The sequence below is a fragment of the Microtus pennsylvanicus genome, chromosome 6, assembly GCF_037038515.1.
Source record: "Microtus pennsylvanicus isolate mMicPen1 chromosome 6, mMicPen1.hap1, whole genome shotgun sequence".
Classification (NCBI taxonomy): domain Eukaryota; kingdom Metazoa; phylum Chordata; class Mammalia; order Rodentia; family Cricetidae; genus Microtus; species Microtus pennsylvanicus.
In genome coordinates, this window is record NC_134584.1 from 40,789,801 (window position 1) to 40,817,276 (window position 27,476).

Consider the following 27,476-nt stretch of genomic DNA (forward strand, 5'->3'; position numbering starts at 1 on the left):
GTGGCTTTGTGGATCATAGCACAATCTCTGGTTCTTACTGTTAGAGTGGGGAGCCACAGGTACCGCTTACATTTTGTTTGAATCCTCTGACTGCTGATAAAAAGTGGGGAGGGTATTGGAATTGCCCATGGCAGACAGGCGGCTGTGTGTAGCAAGAGGCCAATCATGGGACATTAGATATGATCAGAAGCTAAAGAAGAACTTTGGGGGAAGTAGCTGCTTTATGGTGTTCTCTTTTAAAGCTGGATTAATCACAAGTTTTAATGAACTAGTTGCTGCTTGGGACTAGCCAGTTCATGTCATCAAACTGTGGGGTTTTTTTTATGGTAGTGATTTTCAACATTCTGATTTGTAATAAATCATTTCCTGGTCTTCTGCCTTTCTTTTAACACGACCATTATTTCCCCATAATGCTGTAAAAATTAAATGGGTAACATGAAAGCTACATAAATATTTGATTGAAAGCTATGAATCAAAAATCACCCTTCTAATGGAGAATTGCCTTTCCTACAAGGTTTGCAGCTTGAAAATGGCAAAGTGGTAATATTTGAATTAGGATGGCTGAAAGTCAGTGAATACAATGTGTTGCTCTTGGCCAGCCCTTTAATAGAGCATGATGTGTCTATGCTATTGCCCCTGCAAATAAATCTCTGAATGTGCATATGATTATAAAGTTACTGTGGAGGACTTTTCTTATTTCCCAAAAAATCTCTCTCCATGAGAAATAATAAGAATGGTCTCTGCTGCCTTTGCTGAGAGAAAATTAAAGCATTTTCTAATGTAATAGCCTTGAGCTTTTAACTGAAAGCCCTCGGCTATTTTTTGAAACTGAAGTAAATCCTTCTCAAGTCTGAGAACACATCACACTCCACTTACACACTGATTCCAAAATGGTAAAAAGAACTAAGACAAATCCGGGTAACGATTAAAGAGAAGCTGAGGTTTTCCTCTGTCTTAGCTATGAAGAATAAATGACCAACATCAACATAACTTTTGATCATAGCCACAATAGCAGTAATTAATTGAACCATGGGATTTATTTGTGTCAGAAGTCTAATAAACAATACATGATGGTTGTAGGAATCTCTTGATCTCCTTAGCATCACCCACATTTTACTATACGGACACAGACTCAGAATATACTCAAGGTGATTCAGTTTGTAGGTGAGCAATTGGAAGTAAGTTGCTAAGGCCTGGATTCAGAGTCTGTCCTCTTGGAGCCACACTCCACTGCCTATCAGTATATAAACCAGAGCCATGTTTTGAAATACTACTCCACATTTTTTCACAGACTTTCCCCCTTCGCTCCTAGATGTCTCCTCACTCTTGCAACTAAAGCTGAAAGTGACTTTTGCATTGCAAAATTCCAAGCCTTTACAGACATCTGCTACAGAAAATGCAAGAATGTTGCCATGTTGTAAACCTATGTCTCATTAACACGTACATCAACTTAACTGACTCTGGAAGGACAGGTTTATTTTGTTTAAAAGACATTGCATGTTTTTCTGGTTTTGGATTTGATTACCAACTCAGAGAAAATAATTGCTACAAATAATGAAAGAGATGTGCTAATCATAAAAACTGTATTAGAAATAATAAACAGATGACTTTATTTTCTCCTCCATTCTCTGCATGAAAGTTTCTTTGATTAAAGTCATTGTTTGCATGGTCATGAAAAAAAAAGATGCATTGCTAAAGAGGTTAAAATAAATAGAAAAGACTGGAAAATGGGTTTGCAAGTGTGGTAAGAATGGTTTCCATCAAAAAAATAAGGATAGTACTAATCTCCATGCGTCAAAAGATGCTTCTCTGTATACTTTGGGGAACACAAGAAGGTGGCAGTGTGAGCTTGGCTCTCTCTTATCTCCACAAACAGGGAAGACCCCAATGTGAAAAGACTGTCCCTGCACCAAGGTTGACTGAAAGAGAGTAGGAAGGAAGGATGATAACATTCTTGAAGGGAGTGTGATCTAAAAGTCCTGTTAGCCTGGTAGGATTATGGCTGCAAAACAAAAAGCAAACAAACCAAGAACACAATCCAAGTCCTCAAAGAGAAGGAGTTATATTTCTTACAAACTTGAGCTGAAGCCTCAGCCCCATGCCCATGAGTTAGACACTGGGGACTAGATGTCTGCCTAATACTAAAAAGGATAACCACCACCCATGAAGTGATCCTTCCCCACGCTGCAGGTACATGTCACCGTGCTTTTTGAAATGCTTGAATTCATCACGATCATAATCATAATGTAGAATATAAGCCCCAAATATAGATATTTCTCTTGTTAAGTGAGGATTGTGTTTCCATAGAAAAACTGGGTGGATGGATAGAATTTCAGCCCCATGCTGTGTTGTGTAACATTTGCCAAAAAGGAACTAAGACTCGGTATAATAGACAAGTCTCTAAAGAACTTCAAGACCACAAATGAGACCGTTAGAGGTCTCGGCCACCAGAGCACTGGAGGTTAGAAGGAGAACAAACAAGTAATCAAAGCATTCTTTCACACTGTTCTTAGACTTTCTCCTTCCCAGGCCTCAGTGTGTCCTCACTCTTCTCTCCTACATTCAAGCTGGAAACGACTTTGAGGGGAAGGCTTGAGAGATGTCGCAATGCTCGTGTATTATTGTTTAAAAAATAAACTTGTAGTATTACCCAGGCCAGTAATATTCCTTATCGAGAGAGTAAACACACTGCTATTTTTTTGAGAGAGAGAGAGAGAATCTGGCAATCAGAGAGGCCAGGAGAGAGCATCAAATCCCCTGGAACTGGAATCACAGATGCTTATGAGCTACCATGTGAATGCTGGGAGCTAAACTCAGGTCTTTTGCAGGAACAGCACATGCTCTGAATGACTGCACCCCCCTCTCTAGTCCTCCCTTCCAGCTCTGGTATTTTCAGTAAGCCAAAAGTAATCATCTGAGAGCAAGCTTCTGAACTCCTCTGTCTTTCTTTGATGTGGCATGTTGGAGCAGGGAGCTCGAGTTAACAGCATATTTTAAAAGACTAATTCTATTATGTTCACTGTTACCCTCTCAACTATGAAGATCACATTAAGTACTATGCAGTCATTCCTGGTAAAATGGAACTCAGGGCTTTTCTGTGAGTTCACCATAATGAACATCAATCATAGTGGTGTTGCCGCACCAATCAACAAGAAGCATGCTTAACAAGGTGGTGGAGGAGAGACTTGCAAGGGTGTGGCTTTGTTCTAGAGCAGGGAGAGATATCCCCTTTTGACTGCCAGGTTAGCAAAGTAGCCAAGTCTCTATGGAGACACTCAGGGCTTTAATCTCAGTTATGCCACTTAGTAGACTGTGTGATCTGGGCAATTATTAAATCCTCTGTGCTTCAGGACCTCCATCAAGTAAAGTAGATATACCAAAGATATCCACCTTTCACAATGGTTCTCAGCCTTCCTAATGCTGAGAGCATTTTAATACACTTCCTCATGCTGTGGTGACTCCCAACTATGAAATTATTTCTGTTGCTGCTTCATAACTGTAATGTTGATACTTTATAATCATAATGTAAATATCTGTATTTCCCATAACATTTCCAGAATGTAAATATCTCTGTTCAGAAAGTGGTTGCAACCCACAAGTTTGCCTTAGCATTAAATAGGTCAGTCTGTGGTACGTGCTTGGAAGAGAGACCAGGACATAGCAAATGTGGCGTGAACACTATGAGAACTGTCTATGAAACAAATGGTCTAGACTCTCCATTTAAAAACTGTTAAAAATAATCACCCTCGTACATGCCTGGATATTGATATGCATTATATATATATATATATATATATATATATATATATATATATATATATATATCAGTCCTTGCTATTTTCTAGACTGTTATAAACAGTAAAATAAATATAAACATATAAATATATGTCATATAATATGGAAACAACATAACCAATAAGACAGTTCCTTTTTAAAACTTAGAGGGAGAAAGAAGATACTCCTCTATTCATTTCTTTAAATTTTAAAAAGTGTGCTTGCTTTACTACGTACTATAACTGCTCCTATGTATCAAGGTCCCAAACGTTAACATGGACTATAAAGTGATTTTAATGCAGCCCTGAAATGATATTGAATTAGTTACACGGTACTTACATTGACATCTTTAGTATTCAGGACTAAAGCCAGCAGTTTTCTTAACTGTTAGGAAGCTGTTTTAAACACAGATCAACTAAAGACTAGACTGAATCAAAGCTCCTGTAGGGTCAGATCAAGGTAATTTAAACAACCCCATGGATTACATACTTTACAGTTACGCCTATAACCTTTACTTTCCCTCACGTCGGAATGCCCAAACCTTTTCTCATATCAATGTAATTAGTAACTTATATCACCCTGGCTTTGAAATAAACATTAATTACAGAACATTTTGTGTGTGCGTGTGTGTATGTGCCAGCAAATGCTCAACCCAGCACTTTGAAATATGTTAACTTGAGTTTCTGTGAGGAGTGAGCTCTGTGGGGCGGCTCCTGAGACCTGGTGGGGTAAATATTTGCCCCTACCCTAGTGGATTCTTTGCTGGAACACAAACCACTTTGCAAATATAGCTCACAATTGTCAACATGCAGCATGGTGAAATGAGTTTCTGTGGAGAAAACAGGGCTGTTTGCTTATTCCCACAGATCCGGCAATTCTGTGCCCTCCGCTTGTTGGCACGCAGTGACAGCTGGTCATTCCAGCATGAACAAAAACATTTCCCCCTGGCCTGTTCTCTTCGCTGGCCTGTGTTGGCCAGAGGCCAAGTCCATTTATAACTATTTCAAGGACAAAATTTAAGATGATTCAGGGGCTCTCACAGAATTTGCTTTTTCCAAGACAGCATGGCAGACTACCCAGGCTTGGTCAGCTATAGGGCTGAAACCTACAACATCTCCACAAGCTGAGCAAACTTTCATAATTAGAAAATGCACACCCTTGCCATCCAGGAGCCTGAACCAAACAACTCAAAAACAAAGTACACTTTCTCCATTTCCTTTAGTATAAACTTCCTCGGAGCAGGCTCACGTTTCTTGATAGAGAGGAGGTTAAATAAATGCTGAAAACAAGCTGTTAGACTAGTGGGGCTGGATTTCTGACTGCCTTCCAAGTTCCAGCTCAGCTTCTTCTTTCCGTTCTGCCCTTTCTAATCCTAAAATATTAAAGTGGTTGGTAAACATTAACTCCAGAGCCTCTTAAGGACCTTCCTGGGTGGTGGGTGACTTACTGCCGAAGTGGGAGAGTGTTCTCTCTCTTCCCTCAGTATATCATTGAGGAACCAGTCATGTCCTGTTCTGAAGGACTTTTCACCAACTAGAGACACAGCACAGCCACCTGTCAGGGCACTATGGTCAGGTCCAAAGCTCTGTTTGGTGAACGAAGCTCTACGTGGTGTTTACTCTGTTCATTGTATTGGCATGTCATTGGTTTGTTCAATTTAATTAGAAAAAAATATAAGCTATGTAAAATAATTTCTCTGAACATGAAATTCTCTTGTCGATAGACTAAGATGGTGGTTATATTTCTTTAAATCCATGTTGAGTAACTTCTCACCAGTGTCTCCTCCATTCCCCAAATATTTTCTTTTAGGTTCTTTTGGTCATGTCTGCTTCCAATGGACATCTGGTGCATACTGCCACCAGCCACAGGCTTTCTGTCACCTGCTGTGGGCGCTTCTGACACAAGGAAACCCGTCTCAGTGATAAAAGAGGCTGAACAAACTGAAGCTCTCAGGGGGCAAAATCCAGTCTATGTTCCAACCTAGAAACAAAGAGGCTTTCTCTTCTACCTTTGGTGTTAAACTCCAAGCTGAGGTAGTCATGGGTTCTAATATCTTTTTAAAAAAAATTAGAGTCCACTCTATGAGACAGATGAGAAGAGAGGGCTTTGCAATTCCTAAGTAAGAAAGCCATTTTGTCTCCTTTTTTCAGAATGCCCCAAGAGCCAGGGCTGTTTTGTGTGCACGCCTTCTTCCTTCTACTTTTACTGCAGGCTCATTCCAAGTCAACACCGCCTGCAGTCAGTGACCAAAATCCACCAACTATTATTATCTTGTCCCCACAGATGGATCACCCTCTAAACTAGTCCTAGAAAAGTGAAAACAGAATTTGTGAAATAGGAGATGGAAATAAATTCCTTATTTTTTCTAGTTAGGAGAGAGCTCGAGGGGGGGGGGAGTAAGATGAGGCAGGCAGACAGGTGGCAGGAGACTTACATTCATAACGACTCTGGTCTGTTTCCTGAAACTTAGGGAAGTCCAAGTTCAAATCGCTCAGACCGTACCTCACTTAACACTGCGTAGTGTCCTGCATCCCAAACTTGTTTCCAGCCATTCACTAATTTTCACATGTACATGCCTTTTTAGTTTTTATTTTTTGGTGTCTCATGCCTTTGTCTTTGAGTTATTATTATTATCATCATCATTATTATTTTGTCAAGGACATGCAAAAGCTTGTTCTGAGGAGTGAAAAAAATCCTAGACATTGTTGTATGATTAAACAGGACAATTGGAATCAGAGCACATGTAAGAAATCCTGCACTCAATCTTAAAAAGGACAATTTTTTAATTGCATTATTAAGAAGCGTTTTATAGGAATTGTCACAAAAGAGTCTATGGTGTATCACCATTGATTCAATAATTGCTATTTTTGAAGCTTGCAAAGGAAGTTTAATTTACATTGAGTTGGGAAATTTTCCTTTCTTCCCAGTGGTATGTGTTCTGCATCCATGAATAATACATACAAACTCAGAGAGATAATCCAAACTGTATTTGCAATTCATAAAATTTAAATCACCTCTGTGAAAATTTATATAAGACAACAACGCCCAGGTCATCTCTAAGTTCTGTGTTTCTGTATCATTTTTAGAGTTGTGGGTTAATAATCACTTTTACAATGACTTCCATTTGTGTTACACATGTGCATGATTTAACATTTCAGGGAAATGACCCTTCCAATTACTTTGGCTCTTTGTCTTTTGAGACAGGCTCTTGATATATAGCCCAGGCTAACTCACATTTGCTCTGTAGCTCAGGTTATCCTCTAGCTTTCTATTGCCTGCCTTAGCCTCTGGATGCTAAGATTATTTCCTATTTCCTAGCCTCCAAAGATTTTTGCTTTTAAAGAATACATTATTAAACGGCTGGAGAAATGGTTTTGTCTGCAACTCGAGTGTGAGGAGCTAAGTTTAGATGCTCAGAAAGCACAAGAAAAGCTGGTCATGATGGCACATGGACCTGTAACCCCAGTGCTTTTGGGGAGGAGACAAGTAAACACCCGGTCATCCAGGACAGAGGCGATGTGTATGTCTATTCTCAGTGCATCAGTGAGCTCTGAGTTCAGCGAGAGAGTCTGTCTTAAAAATAATGTGGAGGGTGATGAGCAAGACACTTACTTCACTTCGGTCTCTGTCCTCACATACGTGCATCCATGTGCACACACGTGCACACTCCCAAGTGAGGATATGTGGGGATACACACTCATACATTTACAAGGTTGCATTCTGCAGGTGCCCTGGAAGGGGGAGTTGTTTTGTCAGATCTAAAATTCTTAGACAGTACCTGGCTTAATTCTGGTTTACATTCTAAAAATAACATGAATAATGTTTGAAAATGTTTTAAAATCTCAGCTTTAACCTGTTCTGGTAGAAGAATGGGTAGGATCCTTGGGGTTCTGGACCAAAAAAAAATCAGAAAATATTTTAATATTCATGGTTCATGAACAATTTGTGTGGAACATCACTGGAATGCGCAGAGATACACTTTATGTGCTCAGGACTGTGGTCCACCCTGGATTTCAGGGTGGACTGGGCCGCGTACCTGACGGGGAAAGGCCTACAGCCACTCTTCGAAGGACTAACGCTCGAGCTGTAAGTTTCCGTTTTATTATGCTTAGAAGCTGCCTCAAAGGGGGGTCTGTTTTCTGAATGACTGCCGTGGCATGTTTTCAAATACAGTATTTCTCTCCCATACTATTACTAAAGAATTTCCAACAATGCGAGCTATATGTGCGTGACTTTACAAGGATACAGCAATCAAGAGGAAAACAGATGACCTCAGCCTAGAACCTGTAATCGTACTGGGTTTATTTTTATTGAATGAACAGCTTTGTTCCACTGTAAGGTTGGTGGTCAGAGAGCACTCAATATTACAACCTATGAATTCAAAAAAATACCTTTTAAGTCGAATTAGTCAATAATTTATATGTTTTCCGTGTCCACATTGAATCACTAATAATTATTATTTTATCTTGAACCTCCAGCCAGCTTTGATGGCTCATCGTGACTGACTTTTAAAGCTCCTTGCCAGTAATATTAATTTCAATGCCACCAGTTAAGCCAAAGCACTGCAAAGATCTTCCCTGTTTTTCCTACGTCATTCTCCAGGGTAATTTCATCCTCCTCCGTCAGTATTTGGTTCATCATTTTCTTACCTCTTTTAACTTATTCCTTGCATTCCAAGTCCATGCTCGGTATTTTAAAGATTTTTTTTGTCATTTTTGTGGGGCCTTGAGTAAGAAATGGTTTAAAAAATAATTATTATTTTGGATATAAGATTAAAGTCAATTTGTTGTAAGGTTGAATTTTACTTCAGTAATCTTTTAGTAATAACCATATTGTCTGTATTGTCTGAAGAACAAATCACAACTTTCCACATTGAAGAAGGAAAATAATACAGCTTAATTTCTTGAAATTCTTTCATAAAAGAATAAACTTTAGAGAAGTTGAAAATTAAAGACTACATTTCTTTAGTAATATTGCATATGAAAATATAGTTGGCAGTTAGCCATTTTCAGCAATAAAAAATTAGCCGAAATCTGTTTTCTTAAGTGTTAAATCATCATATATATATATATATATATATATATATATATATATATACACACACACACACACATAATTTTGGAGTTTTCTGTTTATGTTGTACATCAGATGAAAGATAAAGCTTAAAACAATTATTGGAAGTGTTTGATTACAAGTACTAACCCATTTTGGCTTTATTCCCAATGAATGAAAAGCCAAATCAAAAATAATAGTAGCTCATTTTGCCTGATTTTTTAAAATCTGTAAAGCCAGCTAGCTCTACATTCTAAGTATAGCTGATTCTATGGAGATAATTTTCAGATGAGGCTATAGTGATTGAAGTGAGCATGTAAAGCTGTTACTTGGTTACAGATGTCCTTACCTTCTGCGTTCAAAGTCAATGCCCCTTGTGGGGTCTCACCATGGGCCAGCTGTGACTGTAGATTAGGCAATCCGTGCTTCATAATGCTTTCAAAGCCACAGGGTGGAAAATGGGTCAGGGATATTCAAGCAAATGCTGCTTCCCTGTCAGGAGTCTCCACCTCACCTGTCTACTTAGCAAACTGCTGGAATCTCTTGTGCCCTCATGTTTTAAAGGAGAAATACGAAAATAATCATATTCAGGTGAATGAAGATGTCTCTTTTAATAAGGTGTGCATGCCTCTAATTTCACTCTTGCTCTAAACTCTCTGAAATGAGAAAAGATGTGTTTATTTGTAGAGTGAAAAATCCAGTGTGGAGGAAGCCGCTACTGTACCCTTAGACCACAGCATGTATGCCAATCTAATAATCTCTTTTTAGCATATGTTCTTTTGTGGGTTATGTTTCTACAGAAAGCCTGGACTAACAGAGTGAGAGATATGACCAGGACAACAGCGCAGCTTCCCAAGTGCTTACTGCACACGCATGAAGATCCAACTAGAATGCCAAGAACCCATATTTTGAAAATCATCTGGCTGTGGTAGCATATGCTTATAACACCAGCACTGGGAAGCTGGTAGCTTTTTCTCTGGTATAAAGTGACTTAACATAATCAAAATTATTATTGTTTTGCTTAAACTCCAGATAAAACTATATTTGTGTGTGCATTTCTATTCATTTCCAGATTCCTCATGAAGAATCCCATCCAAACTCTCATCAATTCCTTTGATAATGTCCCAATTATTCTAAAATGTATTTCCGTAAGCAGATAGATACTGGTTATGAGCAGCTAAACCTTTTCACCTGGAAGCCTTGATGCAGCTTTTGCTCCACCATGTATTGAGCTCTGGAGTGGGCTAACAACAATGTGTGTAAACACTCAGCTGTGCTGAAACACAGTGGATGTGAAGATAATAACCGTCATGTACTCCCACTTTCCAGTTGTGATAGCATTGTTAGCATGACACGTAGGAGACCGGCCTCTGTACACACATGTAGATACTGTCTGGATTAAGGTGAGCCTTTGAGAATGTCTGTGAGGTATTATCTTAAGTTAACTGATGGGGAAGACCCATCTTTATTGTGGGCAGGACCATTTTTTGAGTAAAGGATCCAAGCCATATATAATGGAGAGCACAAGCTGAACGCTACAGTCCATGCCCTGACGTGTGCAATCCATTGCTGACTGTGGATGTGCTGTGATCAGTTCCCCAAAGCTCTCACCTCTGTGAGTTCCCTACCATGATGGACTGTCATCCAGATTTGTGAGCGAAATGCTCCATTTCTCCTTTAAGCTGTTTTTGTCCAATTATCTAATCCCAGAAAGGAAACTGAGTCATCAGCCCTGTTCCCGTAATCTGAGATAAATCAATTTACAAACAGGAAAGTTTTGTTTGTTTTAGGAATTTGGTTCCAGCTTATGGTTAGTTGAATCTATTTGTCTGAAATCTTTGGTTAGTTTGTGCATCATTATGGGGGAGGAGGTGTATGATAAAAAAAAAAAAACAATAAAATAAGAAACCTAGACAGATAAAAAAAAGAAATAAAGGTCCCTTTCCCTCCTTCAAGAGCACATTCTCAGTGAGAAGAAGAGCTCGCCCATCATTTAAAGGTCTCTATTGTGTTGAGATAGCATGAAGCCGAGGACCAGACTTTTCTCATGTGGGTCTTCATGAGACAATCTTTTTATTTTGTTTGGTTTTCATAAGAGGCTGGCCTTCAACTGATGCCCCTGCCTCCCAATTCAGAGCTCTGTGGTTCCAGGTGTTCACCGCCACACCCACTCACTGCTGCTCATTTTTATAGCATAAACACGAGCATATATCACCGCAATAACCCACTCAAAGAGATTAGCTCGTGAAACAGATATCTCAGTATGTTCCTCTTACATGTACGGAAACTGAAGCTTTAAGAGGTTAAATAATGTATTCAAATTCACACAACGGGAGGGGTGAGATAGAGCCGAAAAGTCTATCCTCAGTGTGGACTTCACAGCACAGAGCAAAATCGAGAACCACATCCTTAGCGTGAGTCACTATGGTGCCCAAGACTTGGCAAACAATAGCAAAGGGGGGCATTAGGGGACAAATTTCTCCTTGAAGCATAAAATTCTACATTTATCCTTTTATTATCATTGTTGCCACTTGCTACAAAGGTACATTTGACTTTCAATTGACCTTCAACTCATCTCCTTTTATGCTGTTGCTAATTGAATAAGTTTTTGTAGACTCAGGAGATATCAGGAAATAAACAAGTGGGAGAGGGTTTACTGGAGTCAGGTGTAGTGGAGAAATATCATTTAGAGTTCTCCAAAATCTCCAGTCAGTGAAACAATAGTTGCAGTCACTGGGAAGCCTCAGATAAGAGGACCTCCTGAAGCCAGGAGTTCAAGGTCAGCTTGGAGAACACAACAAGGCTCTGTCTAAAAGAAAATCACCAGGCACTTCTAAGAATTCAGTGTGGCCTGAGGACTTCTATTTGGGTTCTGATTTGGTCTTACCCCTAGGTTGAATTCCCTTTCAATTTCCCTGCTTGAAGCCATCGGTCCCGCTTATTTCTTCAGTTTGATTTCCTTCTGCTCATTTGGGTGCGGAATGGCTATCTGACAGCCATTATCAGAGGCCATTTCTCCCCTGCCAAGGGAGGGCTCTGATCACAGAGGCTTGCAGAACTTCAGATTACATGATTCACAACACCCATAAACTGTGCAGAGAGGCTTTGAGAAAATGCTGGAGAGGCAATGCAACCATCACGCAGCTCTCCTCTGGTGATTACAGTGATACCACAGAGTTGTTTATTCCTTTAGCTACAACTGCAAGATAATATTTTATCAAGCGTTTACAGAATGTACCAGATGAGAGTAGAAAACCTAAGCAAGGTGCAGATAAAATTGCTGCATATGCTAAGCTTCCGTTCCTTTGCTCTGGCATTTAGTTACTGAGTCTTACACATTCAAACAAAAAGCATCTTGAAGTACCTATTAACCTTTAATTCTTGTCTTAGCCATTAGTCTCTCGTGAAATCATCCCACAGCCTCTCTCACCGATCCGTGTATTTACTGTGGCGTTTGTTTCTACTTTTCTTTTAGAACTCCGGTTCCTGTTTCAGATGTAAATTCTTGAACTTATAAACACTGTATTTCTCTTCTGCCATCCCAGCCTATAAAGGACCAGAACCCAGTGTGCCCCATGACTAAGGGACTCAGCAAACGTTGACACAATATGAAAAGAAGCCTAGATTGTGCACCGTCTGTACTATCTTGCACCAATAAGGAAAAGAGCTTTGGGGACAGTGGGTCTGGAAAAGCCTGGGATAAAACTGGACTCTCTGAACATAGCAGACAATGAGGACTACTGAGAACTCAAGAACAATGGCAATGGGTTTCTGATCCTACTGCACGCACTGGCTTTGTGGGAGCCTAGGCAGTTTGGATGCTCAACTTGCTAGACCTGGATGGAGGTAGGGGTTCCTTGGACTTCCCACAGGACAGGGAACCCTGATTGCTTTTCGGGCTGAGGAGAGGGGGGGACTTAATTGGGGGAGGGGGAGGGAAATGGGAGGTGGTGGCGGTGAAGAGACAGAAATCTTTAATAAATAAATAAAAAAAATAGGAGGGATGCTCAGTTTCTTCTTTGTTGATAAATAAATCAACACTTATATAACTGGTGTAGCTTTAATGACTTTGTCTCCCCAACATTGACGTTCCTGAGGGCTGTTCTCAGCAGCTGATACTGTTTCTATTAAACAGAGGGACAATATCTACTTAGTGCCTCTGTAGATATTTCTTCAGTGCCTGTTTTTTCTTGATTTTATTGAGCTCTACATTTTTCTCTTCTCCCCTTATTTCTTCTCCCCTCCCCTTCAACCTTCTCCCATGGTCTCCATGCTCCCAATTTACTCAGGAGATCTTGCCTTTCTCTAATTCCCATGTAGATTAGATCCATCTGTGTCTCTCTTAGGGTCCTCATTGTGGTCCAGGTTGTCTGGGATTGTGATTTGTAGACTGGTTTTCTTTGCTTTATGTCTAAAAATCACTTATGGGTGAGTACACATTTTATTTGTCTTTCTGGGTCTGGGTACCTCACTCAATATAATGTTTCCTAGATCCATTCATTTGCCTGCAAATTTCAGGATGTCATTATTTCTTTTCTGCTGTATAGTACTCCACTGTGTAAATGTACCACATAGAACTCAAGAAACTGGTTGTCAAAAGAACAAATAATCCAATAAAAAAATGGACTACAGACCTAAGCAGAGAACTCTCAACAGAAGAATCTCAAATGGCTGAAAGACACTTAAGGAAATGCTTATTATCCTTAGCCATCAGAGAAATGCAAATCAAAACAACTCTGAGATTCCATCTTATACCTGTAAGAATGGCCAAGATCAAAAACACGGATGACAACTTATGCTGGAGAGGTTGTACGGAAAAGGGAACACTCCTACAATGCTGGTGGGAGTACAAGCTGGTATAGCCCCTTTGGATGTCAGTGTGGTGATTTCTCAGAAAATTAGGAAACAACCTTTCTCAAAATCCAGCAATACCACTTTTGGGTCTATACCCATAGGATGCTCAATCGTACCACAAGGACATGTGTTCAACTATGTTCATAGCAGCATTGTTTGTTATAGCCAGTGCATATTTCATAAGTGGCATATTTCGTAAGGGGGGCACACTGTCAGGTTTTATACCTTACTCAGTTGGATGTATTGTCCCTGACAATTCATGTAGAGTGAATTACTCTGTACTTGACATGGCCCCAACCACTTCATCAGCACCATGAAAGGCTGGCCTCAAAACTGTCTAAATCTATGAAATCAATAAAGGATCAAATCAGAGACATGAATTTCATTGAACTTGGAATGGAAACAAGTGTCCTGTGTGTCTATTAATCTGCCTACAACCAAGTAGATCATCACAGAAGCTTTTGGCTCTCCATCACATTGACAGGGTGGCAATCTTACACTTTGGTGCTCTCGGCCAGACAAATAACCTTCATCACTCAAAGCAATGAAACCAACTAGAAACTTCTGTACAAATATTCTTATATCCACTTATTAGCGGTGCTCAAAACCCACAGGAGGAATAGAAAAACAAACACGGGAAGATGGCATGTCAATATTATTTGGTCATTATTCTCTCCACTGGTAGATTGCTACTCCCAGGTCCCCTTGGCTAAGTTGTTACTTGTCTATTTAATAAACAAAATAGTCAACAAATACAGGCCATAAAATGTGTTGAATATTTACAATGAATGATCTTCTTTTGCCAAGTGATAGAATAGTACAGCTTTTATTGTAATTCTTACACGGGTGAGAAAATTGAGGGCTGGTTCAATTTTATATTTTTTAATAATTCTCCAACTCTCCTGAGTTAGTAAGTGATAAGGCAGGAATTCACATTTTCCTCTATCTAGCCCATCTATCTAACTTACAGGCTTTTGAAAACTCTGTATAAGACATGGAACCTGGGATAAAAAGAGAACACAAAATAGGTCTTAGAATGTGTGTTGGGAGCATAGTTATTATTTTCTCTACTTCATGAAAAGAAGCAAGAACGGTGTTCAAGATTCAGAATGTGTGCATGATTTTCTTCTGAATATGTGATTAAAATCGGAACAATGAATGTTAGGTACCCCAATTTGTTCCGAAAGAACAAAATAAAATTTCTCTTGTTAGTCAGGTTTCATAACGGTGGAGTTAAGTCACAAACCTTGACTTATGTTTTTCTAGAACATAAATCAGAGAGAAAGAATCCCTAGTTAGGATTCAGCAGTCTGAGATGGAAGAAGCTAAAACATGCTTTAATCCAAGAGTTCTGTAGGTTGTCTTCCAATTACCTTTGAATTCCAGGGGACGTTGAAGCTTTCCCTTAAATTCTGTCTTTAAATGCATAAAGCAATGGACACATGACCCTATGGGTGTTGCATATCAGATATTCTGCATATCAGATATACCTTACGATTCCTAACAGTAGCAGAATTACAGTTATGAAATAGAAATGAAAATAAGTTTATGGTTGGATGTCACCACAACATGAGGAACTGTATTAAGAGTGTCAAAGGATGGGAAAATTGAGAACCACTGCTCTAATGAATGTGAGCCAGGGCAGATGATGGGGACAAAGTACCACACAAGTTGAAGACCTATTCAAGACCAGAGGGTTACTGGGACGCAGACTTTCCTTGTCTAAATAATTTGAAACTCAATTATTGAGTTTTTTTTTTTTTTTGCAACAGCAATGACAACAAAACAACCAAAGAAATGTTAGTCGAGCAAAGAGCAAAAGGTAACATTACACATGCTCCAAAAAGCTTGGCAATACCCCATCTATTCTGAGGAAGACACTTCAAAATTTGAAAGTGATTTTACTTTTGGAAAAGGCAAGAAACGTTCAGGAGAAGATATGACATTCCCCTTCAACAACAAACAGGAAAATACGCATGCTATTCCCTTACAAGTTTTGACCAGTAAAATCAGGATGGCAACATTGTAAAATCATTATGCCAAATAAGAACATAGAAGTTGAAATTAGAAATAAAAAAAATGGGGGGAGAAGTATTGCACAGAATGCAAGTGAAGGACCCAGAGAAAGGCACAGTTACAACTTGTAATCATGGATTGAGTCGAACGTCAACTGCAGATGAGTAGGAACTGAATGCTGAATAGTTAGTTCCATGGAATCAAATGACCATCCCTCTAATTCATCACTAAAAGAGTAAAAATAGACCATCCAGAGCCATGGAGCAAGACCCTGCTTCAAACTTGTCCTCCTAAAGAAGAGTAGCGCTAGTGACTTGTGTAGATGGTGGGAAAACCTATGGGACACATTAATACCGTCCCCAATCATAGATCAAATGGAAACAACATACTTCATGTTGCGATGGCATTAGAAGGAGGACTGTTTACATGATATGAAATAAAACTCAAATGATAAAACAGGATAGATGTGTAGTGGGGGGCTGCTTGTTCATTTCCTGACCGCTCTGACTCAAAATAATCACTCAGAAACTATTTCATTTGCAATACGGTTTGGCCAATAGCTTAAGTGTATTGCTAGCTAGCTCTTACATCTAGGATCAAACTTCTCCATTATTTTGTATTTTATCATGAGGTTCGTTGCCTACTGGCAAGAGTGGTTTGAGCTGGCAGCTCGCGTCTTTCCCCTCTGGCAGCTCCATGGCATCTCTGACTCCGCCTTCTTTCTCCCAGCATTTTGTTTAATTTCTCCCCTCCTTCCCACTTATTTTTCTCCTCCTCTTTTCATCTTCATGACTACGAAGCCCTTCGTCTACATAGAATTCTAGGATGAGAGTCATTTCTTTATAGTAGGTTAAAGATCCCATTGTCATGTAACTTTTAATGTACAACTTAAAGAAAGAACAGAAACAAATGCTTCCCTAAAGTATGAGAACACTCTCGAAGCCAAAATATGAGGGCAAAAGTTTAAACATTGAACAGAAGTGTAGATTATCAGCATCAAGGAAAGGTTTTTGTATTACTGTCTACTACTGCTATGAGCAATCAGTAAACGTGGATGGATTAAAGTGACTCAAATGTATTATTTTGCAATTCTAGAATTCATTTGTTCAGTATACTCATGGGGGATAGATACTAAGATACTACTGGCCTCTTCTTGGATGGAAGCAATGACTTTGTCTTTTCAGTTCTACAGGCTGCCTGCATTCAGTGACTCAAGAACCCTGCCTTCTCTTTCAAGGGTCCAGGCCAGTCATCTTAATTTGCCATCTATTTTCTTCTCCTTGCATTCTTTTTCCATATTTCAGGATACTGATGCTATGAAGTCTCACCAGATAATCCAGTATAGACTTCTTATTTTAGATCAAGGGATTAACAAAGTCAATTCTATCGCCAACCTTCAGCATTAAATTTTACCATTCCCAATATCCTAGGGTGTTACCTCTGAAATATAATAGAACCAAACAATTAAAAAGAGGTTGCTGAGAAACTAAACCTGGATGCCTACCCAATGGCTGTCTCTCCAAAGGAACTCTCTGGATTTCATTTATCACTTGGTGAAGTAATACATTTAAATAAGATTCCTTTAATGAAATACTACATCAGGTCACAGAACAGATCGAATGGTCCTGTGAGTCATGGCTACAATGTCCACTTGGACTGTCTACATGTTGACCTACCCTAACTGAATCCTACACTTGATTTTAAAATTTGCTTAGGTCCTTCTATACTCTAAGAGATATTTTTATTACTATTTTAGCCTCAAAGGGTTCCCTCTTTTTCAAATGCCTGTCAGACACGCATGGCATGTTTTATAATTTTTCTTATAATCCACTCTATCCCACCCTTACCATTATCGTTACCATGGTTTTTGCTACTACTTTCTGTGCTCAGTGATGGTCCTTTTCCTTCCCAGACATGACTGCTTCTCAAAGGACTTATCCACATTCTCAGTTTGCAGAGGATGAAATGTCAGATCGAGAGATGCAATTTGGGATTCTGATTCAAACAGCCCAAAAGTGGGAGAGAAAGACTTGAAACCCAAATCTGTCTGGCATAAGCCTGGCGTTCATGAGCTGTTTGTCCTATCTCTCCGGAGGACACTCCATCTTTGGATTATAAGCACCTCTAAAAAGGAGACTGCCTTGTAATTTTTCTGAAACTCCCAAGACAACCACGGCAGACTTAACCAGATGGCAGGGGCCCTGTACGTCTATGGGATGGTCACAAAGGTAGGCAGGAAACAGAAGGACGCCATTAGCGATGTCAATTGCTTCAGCCTTGGTTCATTTTTCTAATGAGGATATTATGCAACAAGTTGCAGATTCCATTTCAAAGCGTTTTTATTGTGTGCTTGTAAATGATGCTTGGTAGCGTAGGAGAATTTGGGGAATACCCTTTGCAACTTTTGGAAAGATGACTATGTGACCGTGGCTGGGAAGTCATCTAGCAAAAACAATGTCACCAGGAGACTATCAGTGCTTCTGGCCACAGAATTTACATAGCTTTGTCATCGCACTAGTTCTCGCTAAAACAATCCCGACTAACTCCACTCAAAGGAGGGCGGCAGTGATGTGTGTTGATCTCCGGTAGTGGGCTTCCTGCTCTCAGAGAACCCTTTGGGGGGAGTTAAGCGCAGTTCACAGAGCCCCACCCCAAGATGAAATTCCAGGGCACTTACACTTGTGCCTAATAATAATAATTAAGGATTGAAGAGGACTCTTCAGTGCTGACAGATGGGGCATTTTATTTTCCATACAGCAAGGCATCGTTTCTTTGACCAGAACATCTCCTAGCATGAATTTTCTAGAATCTGCTTCTGACCTAGAGTGACACAGATGAAGTTTATGGACCTTTTAGACAGCCATGTGTTTGTGGTTTCTAAGAACACAAGAAGCCCTCTTTGGCTCTGTGCAGACTGTAAAAGAGTGCATTCCCGGGGCTTGAAACCCAAGGTGAGCTATCCGTGGTCAGACTCGAAGCAGACAGAAAGGCATCCAGGACTTAGGGAAAGGGTTGGTGCTCTCAAGCAGGCCACATGCCAAGGTAAGGCTGTGGAAAATGGCATGGGTGAACAGGGGCACCTGGGAAGGCTTGCTGGGCCTGCTTGTCCTTCCTGCTTTATTTCTTCACCCAGGTTCCAGCAGAAAGCAGGTGTTTGTAGATTGAATAAAGATGTTGTTCAACTCACCAGCCCTGGGATCTCATTTAGAACAGCCACGCTGCTCATGCCGGAACTAAGTGGAGTTTTAAAGCTGATGCAGCCTTTAGAGTTGCTATTAACAACTTTTCATCTTTACCCAGCTCACTGAGCTCATGTGACTCCCTAGTCCATCTCTCTGGGTCTGGTCTATAGGTCACTGTCTTTGAAAACCTCCCAGGGAGAAGAATTGCACATCCTGTGCCCCATGCCCTCAGCATTCTGCTTTAGCTAGATTGTCAACCAACATGCCTTCACATACTGTGACCAACCAGGAAGGATGACTGAAATGGTCATCTCTCAGCACAGGGACAGGCAGGGCCTGGGAACTGTCTTTCTCCATGCTCCATTTCCATACAGTTACTATGCATAATCAGTGCCTTCCTGGTCTCCGTCTAGTCACATAAAGAAATATTTTCTGAGGAAGCCAAGGGTAAAACGATCTGAAGGCACTAGAGCTCTGATATCTCTCCACAGTGGGTTCAATTACTAATACGAATCGGATCCTGCATACTTCTGAGCCGTTGGCAAATACAATACTGTTCCCTGACACCCAAATTTCTGACCCTGTCTGCCTGAGATCCCAGACATCAGTTGGGACAAACTAAGGAGTCTTTATGAGAATTTTTTAGTCAAGATGGACTGGATATGTGTCGCAAACAATCCCAAGTGTGGTGGTTTATTTCTTGTTTGTAGTTTGGGCGCTTTGAAACAGATAGGTGTTATGTTATGTCTTCTGGATGGAGGAATGGGACTCACTCAGGGCATGCAGCTAGGTGGTGGATCTATAATCTGATGGCAAGTCCCTGATATTTTGGACTTGGAAAAACAAAGGGAAGGAAACACTGGAAAATTTCTTGTGGACTTCTCATCGCTAGAACTCCTTTTGTGGTGGAGCTGAGCTGAGCTGGGAACAGAGCTTATGGAAATACCACTGCAAGGAGACCTTCCTTCTCTAGCAAGAGACTCTCTCAGGGTACTTGGAGACACTTTGATGAACTGAAATGCTGTTGTGTTGGGGGATTTTTCTTCAGGAGGGAAGGTCTTTAGGGTTTGATCCTAGAGAGGGATGAGGGAGCTAAAGGAGTCACCTAGTTTATATCTGGGGTATCCTCTCGGACTCGGGGTTCTGAAAAACTGAGATGGATGTGAAATATTAGTGGTGTTTTAGCAGGCAGTTATTTATAGCATGAGTTTCATACTTACGTTTTAAAAATTGAGCTTTTTCTTCCTTTTGAAGGCCTATTCATATTTACTTTGTGTGTATTGACTATTTTGTCTACCTATGTACACATGCAGCCCTTGTGTTTAGTACTGATGGAGGTCAAGAGAGAGAGCTGAATCCCCTGAGGCTGGAGGAACTGGTACTTGTGATATCCATGTTTGTGCTGGGAAGGAATCCTGGGTCCATTCTAAACAATAACAAGTGCTCTACACAGCTGAGCCATCTGCCAGCCTTAAAGGTTGTTTGATATAATCATTCCCAATAAAGTTCACTAAATTTATAAATAAATCTGCTAATTAAATGCATATAAAGTAATTAAAATAAACACCACAAATAGTATTTCATGAGATCTATGTTTACCCTGATTTGAATGTTATACATGCAGTACATGTGAACATTATAATCCCACAGACATGTAATACTTAGGAATTTAATTCAAAATATAAAAATAAAATGGAATTAAAATCTTCATCAAATTTTAAGAAGTTAATATTCAATAAGCTAACCCGATCATTAGTTATGAAGTTGGCCCATGTTTCCTATAAAAAGTCCAAAAACAAATTCTCAAGACATCAATTCAAATGGTGCCACACATCGTACACAACTAATTATGTGTGGATATACTTAGAAAGTTTGACCAATGAACAGCAAAATATTATGTAACTTTAACATATCATAAAGTATTTGCCTTTTGCTTTTCGTCAGTTTAGGAATGGAGCAATCTGGTTTGCCTTCCGGGTAGCGTAATAGACAGCTGGATGGCATTTGCTTCTGAGTCTTGCTGAGTCCTCATCCGATTGGATAAGTCATGCAGATGATGGTCCTGAAGCTCACTGAAGTCCACTGTTTTCAAAGCACAGCAAGGTTAGAGATGGCTTTGGGAGATGCCCAGCACTTACAAGCACGTTCTACTCTTACGGAGAGCTGGGGTTCAGTTCTCAGCTCACAGCCACCTGGAACTCCAGTTCCAGGAGACCTGAACTCCTTGGCAACCAGGAATACATGGGCGCCCTGACATGCTTGCAGCCAAACAAAACAACAGCAAAAACCCAAATAAACAAACAAACCAACATATGCTACAGAGTAAAAAATAAATAAATCCTTTTTTTTCTTCTTCAAATCTGATATACCCAATGGAGTATTAATTAGTTTCAAGAAAGAATAAAATCATAGCACTTTCCAGAAAAAAAGGAAGTGATTGTATTAAGCAAAATAAACTAGGTTTAGAGAGACAAAATGACATTTTCTCTCACAGGATGCAACTAGCTTAAAAGAAAGCGTAAGGGGAAGGGGTCTGCTTTGGAGAAGGGAAGGATTGGATGAGACTGAAACGCCTTGTGTGCCTGTGGAAGCCATAACAAAACTATTGTTCTATCCAACAATAGAACACAGTGACGGTGCTGATGGAGAACCTCCCTTCTTAGCCTGATCTCTCACCACTTGTCCACATGGCTAGGGGCGTGAGGAGATAGATGCTCCTTCCGTTGGCCCAGGTATAGGTGGACACTTGGAATAGAGAGTGGAGGAGCAGGACCAGGGTTACAATGGCGCCAGAAGCAGCGGTAACACTCTGGTGTGTGATATTCGTTTACTGAAGTCTTTAAATCATTACTATTAATTTTAGAATTAATCTTCAACCCACTCTCAAACAAGAAACGCTAATTAAACTCAGTGGGCCGTGCACAAAGTAAGACATGGATGTAAGAGGTTAACTTGAGGAGACGGGTTGAAGGTGAAGTGTGAGGTACTTGAAGCAGGGAAACAGAGGTAAAATGCGCTGTGTCGATGCATGAAATGGATAAATAATAAAAGAACCTTCACATAGGAAACTGCAGCTTTTGGATTTGGAAGAGACAGTAGAGATCATCAGATCTAATCTGGTTTCCCAGTGAGGATATTTGGTCCCCTGAATGCATCTTGATGACAAGAGGGACAGCATTAAACCTCCACTTGATAATGCCTTTGTCCCATTGCCTCTCGATGGTTGCAAAAGGTTTTCCTGGCATCGTGGACAGACCTTCAGTGAGGGGATGCCCAGCAGCTTTCACCTTGGAGAAGCAACACTCTCCATTGTCTGCTTGGCCCACAGTGTTCTCCAGAGCCTCCAAGGACCCTTGCAGTCACGGTGGGACAAGGACTGTTGGTATTTGCATACAATACCCGACACCCTGACATTGGTAGGGTCTCAATAAATGCTTGTTAATGGGTAGGCATCATAGAAGGGGAATTTGCATATTCTTGAAATCTACAGAGTGTGCTCATGAATATTCACTAATCAGTGCGAGTCTTATGTAACAAGAAACCCTAAAATTTCCATGGTAATGTACCAAAAACAATATGTTGGATTTCCTCCCCTGCCCACCAATTCTTTAACAATTCTCTGAAGTTTAGTCTGCTATAATCTCTTTCAGACACCAGATTATATTATTTCTCTTCTGACCTAGAACCAGGGACTTAGTTTATCTGGCCAAACAGCATGGACCGAGGGCTGTCTTCTCATTTCCATCTTCCTTATGGCCCATCCCTTCTTTTCCACATTTCTACCAGTCGTCAGCAACCTGTTAGTAACACTGCAGGCATCCTGGAGCCGACAGATACAGCAGCATTTGAATATGCATACAAGGAGTATATTCAGAACCACTAATCCATATTACAGTTCAGACAAGGGACACGGGACATGTGCCAGGGCAGCCGTCTCTGCCGATGTGGTCTCCACAAGTCTTTGCAATTGTGTCTTTGCAAAGAAACGGTTTGGCTGGTTTCAAGCTTGCTGGTCTCGAGCCTATGTTACCCCCACATCTGCTCTCCCTCCTCCTCAGCAGCCTCCTCCTCCTATGTCACTGCTGGTGCAGGCATGCGTCATTTGCAGCCTCTCACTGTGGCTGGAACATCACCGCATCTATGAATAGATTTCACAGCCTCCTTCAAGCTTCCTCTCAGGGCTGGACTGACTCAGCTATACCGAGAAGGGAGAGCACTTTGACGGACAGCTAGCTTTACCACCCTATGCTTCCATAATGTGGATGCAGAAAAGAGAACACAGCTTACAAGAAACTCTCCTGAAATAACAAATCCAGCACAGAAAATGAACAGAGAAACACAAAGACACTCCATCCCAGCCAGAATGTTGGAGTAGGTGGTTGGAGATAAAGTGATAATTTAGAATATGAAACTTCTGGTTTGGAAATAAAAAAAAAGCTATCTTTCAGATGTGGCTTTGATCTAAAGATTAGAAATTGCTTCCCTTGAGAAAAGATCCTTAGAGATCTAATTTGCAAGGAGCCAGGCTGAGGGAACCGGGATTTGCAGAAGGCAGATCCAGGTCATCGGTGCATAAGTGATGGGTGCTTATTGTCTCTCACACTGAATTTGCAGCCACTACCTTTAATTAGGACCAAGAGCACAGCCACAGCAGCAGGCAGCTGCAGAACCTGCCTCTGGCTCTCAGAGGAACGGGGACCATTTCTGGCTCAGGCAGACACAGCTGCTCCGGACTCTGAATGTGTGGGAACAGGCCTGGCTGGAGATCGCTGTCGTATGGAACCAGCCAGGGAGGTTTTTCCAGAGAGAGATAACTTCATGACTGTTTATTAATAGGACACTAGATTCACCCCGTAGAAATGTTTGGTAGTGACTGCTTAATTGTTCTCAGGCAGTAATTACTACAATTAAGAACCTGCAACATTGCAAAACCTCGTCTAGACTAGTATTAAAGGGAACCTGTTGGCAATTGCTTTTCGTTGGAGAGGACAGATAAACAGCGCAGCTCTGGGTCTCCCTCAGTGTCTGCTTGGAATCCATCCATCCTCCCATCCTCTCCGGACTTATACAACAACGTCTCCTTCCTTGAACGTGAGGTATTCTGAGTGACAGGACTGCCATGCAGGTACACACAATGATGCCTTCACTCCTTCATAACTCCAACATGTGGTACTTGACATATTAAAAAATGAGGTTGGCATTCCCACTGCAATGACTCTTAAGGGTTTAGAGATGAGTTTCCTTCATCAGGAAACAAACTGAAGTGGGGAGCAGTGTCTCAGAAACAGGCAGTCAGGCTCAGCATCAGAGCTGGAAAGATTCTCGTCTGCAAAGACACAGCAAAGTCCAGGAAGCTCCTGAGGACATGTCATCTCTTAAGAAATCTCATCTGCTTCTGCTTCTGTGAATCTCCCCCACAACACAGTCATTGTTCTTCTCTTCTTCTCTGTTGTCACCCACAACCAGGCAAGTCTTTATTCCCCTCCTGCCAGGGTAGCGTAAGTGAAGAGTTAAATTCGCCTTCTCCACTTGCTGATGCCTTCTTCTAGCAGAGGTTACGGCATCTCATCCCATCCCAGGTCCATGTGCTGAACCATGTATTCACTCACAGGCTGCTGCTTAGCATGGTGGCTGTGTCTTCACAATTATGGGCTAAAGCCTTAGGGGCAATGATATAACCAGGTGTCTCTCTCTGGTGCTAGCAACAGATTCTGACAAAGAAGGCTTGAAATATGAAGATACTTTTTCTCTCTTCCTTCTTTTCTTCCTTTCCTTCCTTCCTTCCTCCCTCCCTCCCTCCCTTCTTTCTTTCTTTCTTTCTTTCTTTCTTTCTTTCTTTCTTTCTTTCTTTCTTATTTTTTTTCGTGATCTCATGTGGCCCAGGCTGACCTGTGTAATCCTCTTGCCTCTGCCTCTCAAGTACAGAAAGTACAGGAGGGTGCCTGCCATGCTAAGTTTATGCAGTACTGGGGATTGAACTCAGAAGTATGTGTATGGTGGGAAAGTGTGAAGATGCTCTTTTGAAAAACAAATTTTTGAGTTACTCACACAAAAACTAAGGAGTACAGACACTGTACATACAGTGCAATTTCAACTCACCACACCCCTTCCCAGTTTCCTTTATTGCAGAGATCTTGCATTAGTAAGGAACATTTGCTCTAACTAATAAATGAATATTGCTACCAATTATTATTAGATTAAGTACACCATTTCCATTGGGATTTGTTCTCCAGAATTTGGTCATGCATGTTGTTTTGAACCTACCACTGCACTAACAGACAGAATACTTTCATTACACTGATTTCCCCAGTATTCCATCTGCTAATGTGCACCCCTAACTTCTGCGTGATGGGACGGTTAACCTTCAAGGTCAACTTGTGAGGATTAAATAACATTCAGGGTGTGACTCAGGCATACCTTTGGGTGTGTCTGTAAGGGTGTTTCCCTAGAGGATTAATTGAAAGACTATGAGCCACACTGAATGTGGGTAGCACCATTCCACAGACTGTGGTCCTGGACTGAGCAAAGTGGGGGGAGTGGAGAGAAAGCCAGCTTGTTCAGAATTCCTTTCTCTATTTCTCAGTCTGTCTAGATGTGAGCAAGAAGCCTCACATTCCTGCTGCCACACCCAAGAGCTCCTGCCCTAAGCTTCCCTTGTGTGCTGTGTGTTCTCAAACTGGAAGCCAAATGAAGCATTTCTCTCTAAGTTGCTTCTTGTCTGATATTGATAATAACAACAAAAACTAATCACTACATTGTAATTAATGGCCTTCTTGACATCCCTATAGTTGTGGTTGGCATCTTTTGCTTTGCAATATTTATTAAAGAATCATCTGATTCATCCGTGCTGTGATAGAACACCTCTTTGCGAAAAACAGTGCTCTATTGTTAGGGTTTTTACACCGTTAGCTACTCACCTCCTGCAGGGTATTCTGGTTGTGCCCACATGTTGGCAACTCTGACTAAAATTGGTATAAACACCCACATAAAGACTTTTGGGAGATATACATTTTCCAGTCATTTTGGATAAATAGAAAAATGTGCGATTCAGGATAGCATGAGTACAGCCCATTTAATAAGAGGCTAACCAAATCGTGTTTAAAGTCTCTGGACGAATTTTCAGCCTTGCTAACAGTAAAGAGAATTTTCAGTTGCTTTGATTATTTTTTTAGAATGGGTTTTGGTGAGTAGAAAACATAAAAGAGATAAATATGAGGGGTAGGATTGATTCAGAGCCCCATGGCTGTTGTCTTAGCTGCCTTTGCTGGAAACAGTGAGGGTAAGTAGACAGTGAGCTAAACAGAACTATGAACTGGTTGATGTCTCCACTTGGTACTTATGAGCATTTGAGGAAAATCAAGCTACTTAGAAAAGCCAACCTTCATTTTGTCTTATTAAAGATTAGGGTACTCATGCCAATTCCTACGAACCAAGCAAATATTAAAGGCATAATGTATGTAGAAATTCTATCTAGCAACATCATGAAATTACAGAGAGAACCCAATATAAACTCTAAGTCCAACAGTAAAGACTATGCTATTGTCCTCAGCTATAATTTGTTATTGTTTTGTTGCTATCATTGTAAAATTCTATACCCAAAACAAGAAAATGACCTTAGCATTTACAAGTTGAATGGAATGTCCCAGTTCTCACTTTCATTTAGTTTAAGTCCGAGAGGCTAGACACACCGCAGACTCACTGGCCAAAGATCCTAGCGTCTCTGAGGATGTAGCTTCTGCCTCCTGTCTCACTGGTGATATCACTGTGAGAGTGGGTCACCACAGCTTGTCACTTACAGGATTTCCCACAATAACCTCACCAACCACAGACTCATCCACTGAGGAGATTGGCCAGCAACATCTTCTGATTACAGCATAATTGCAGCCTTTGGAGACAGAAAAGCTGCAAAGACTCCTTTGTCACTCATCCTCCTGCACATAGTCGGCATACCGCAACCAGTGAGACCCTTTATGTGATGCTCATATGGGGGACCACACCTTCACATTTTTGATTTCCCTCACTGTGTGTGTCTCACAAAGCATCACTTTCTTCGATATATTTTGATGGTGCTTGTCTGTCTCTGAGCTATAGTTATCTCTAGTTTATCAGCTGAATGGAATCTAAGGCGTGAAAACGCTCATCTCTAATATCTTATTCCATACAGCTGCTCTCCCCACCATGCCCTTTTGAAACTTTTGAAATCTAATTTTGTTTTTCAGTTATAAATTCCATACATGTATCTTGATTAATTGCACCCCTCTTATCCCTTCTAAAATCTTCCAGGTTTCCCATTCACATTCCCGTCTGGACTTCATGCTTTCGTTTATAATTTTTGATTAATTTATTTTTCAAACCTATGAATCCAATGAATGGTATATGCACGTGTGGGGGCTATCCACTGAGGCACGGGGAACCTACCAGTGGGCAACACTCCTAAAGAAAACGAATTCCCCTTCTTCTAGAAGTCATCTGCTGCCAACAGCTCCTCAGGCGGCAAGGGAAAACTCAAACTCCCGCCCTGTCCACACTAGAATTTTTAAATAGCTTGACCTTGTACCCATCTTGTGTGGGTGACAACAGCAGCTGTGAGCTCGTGTG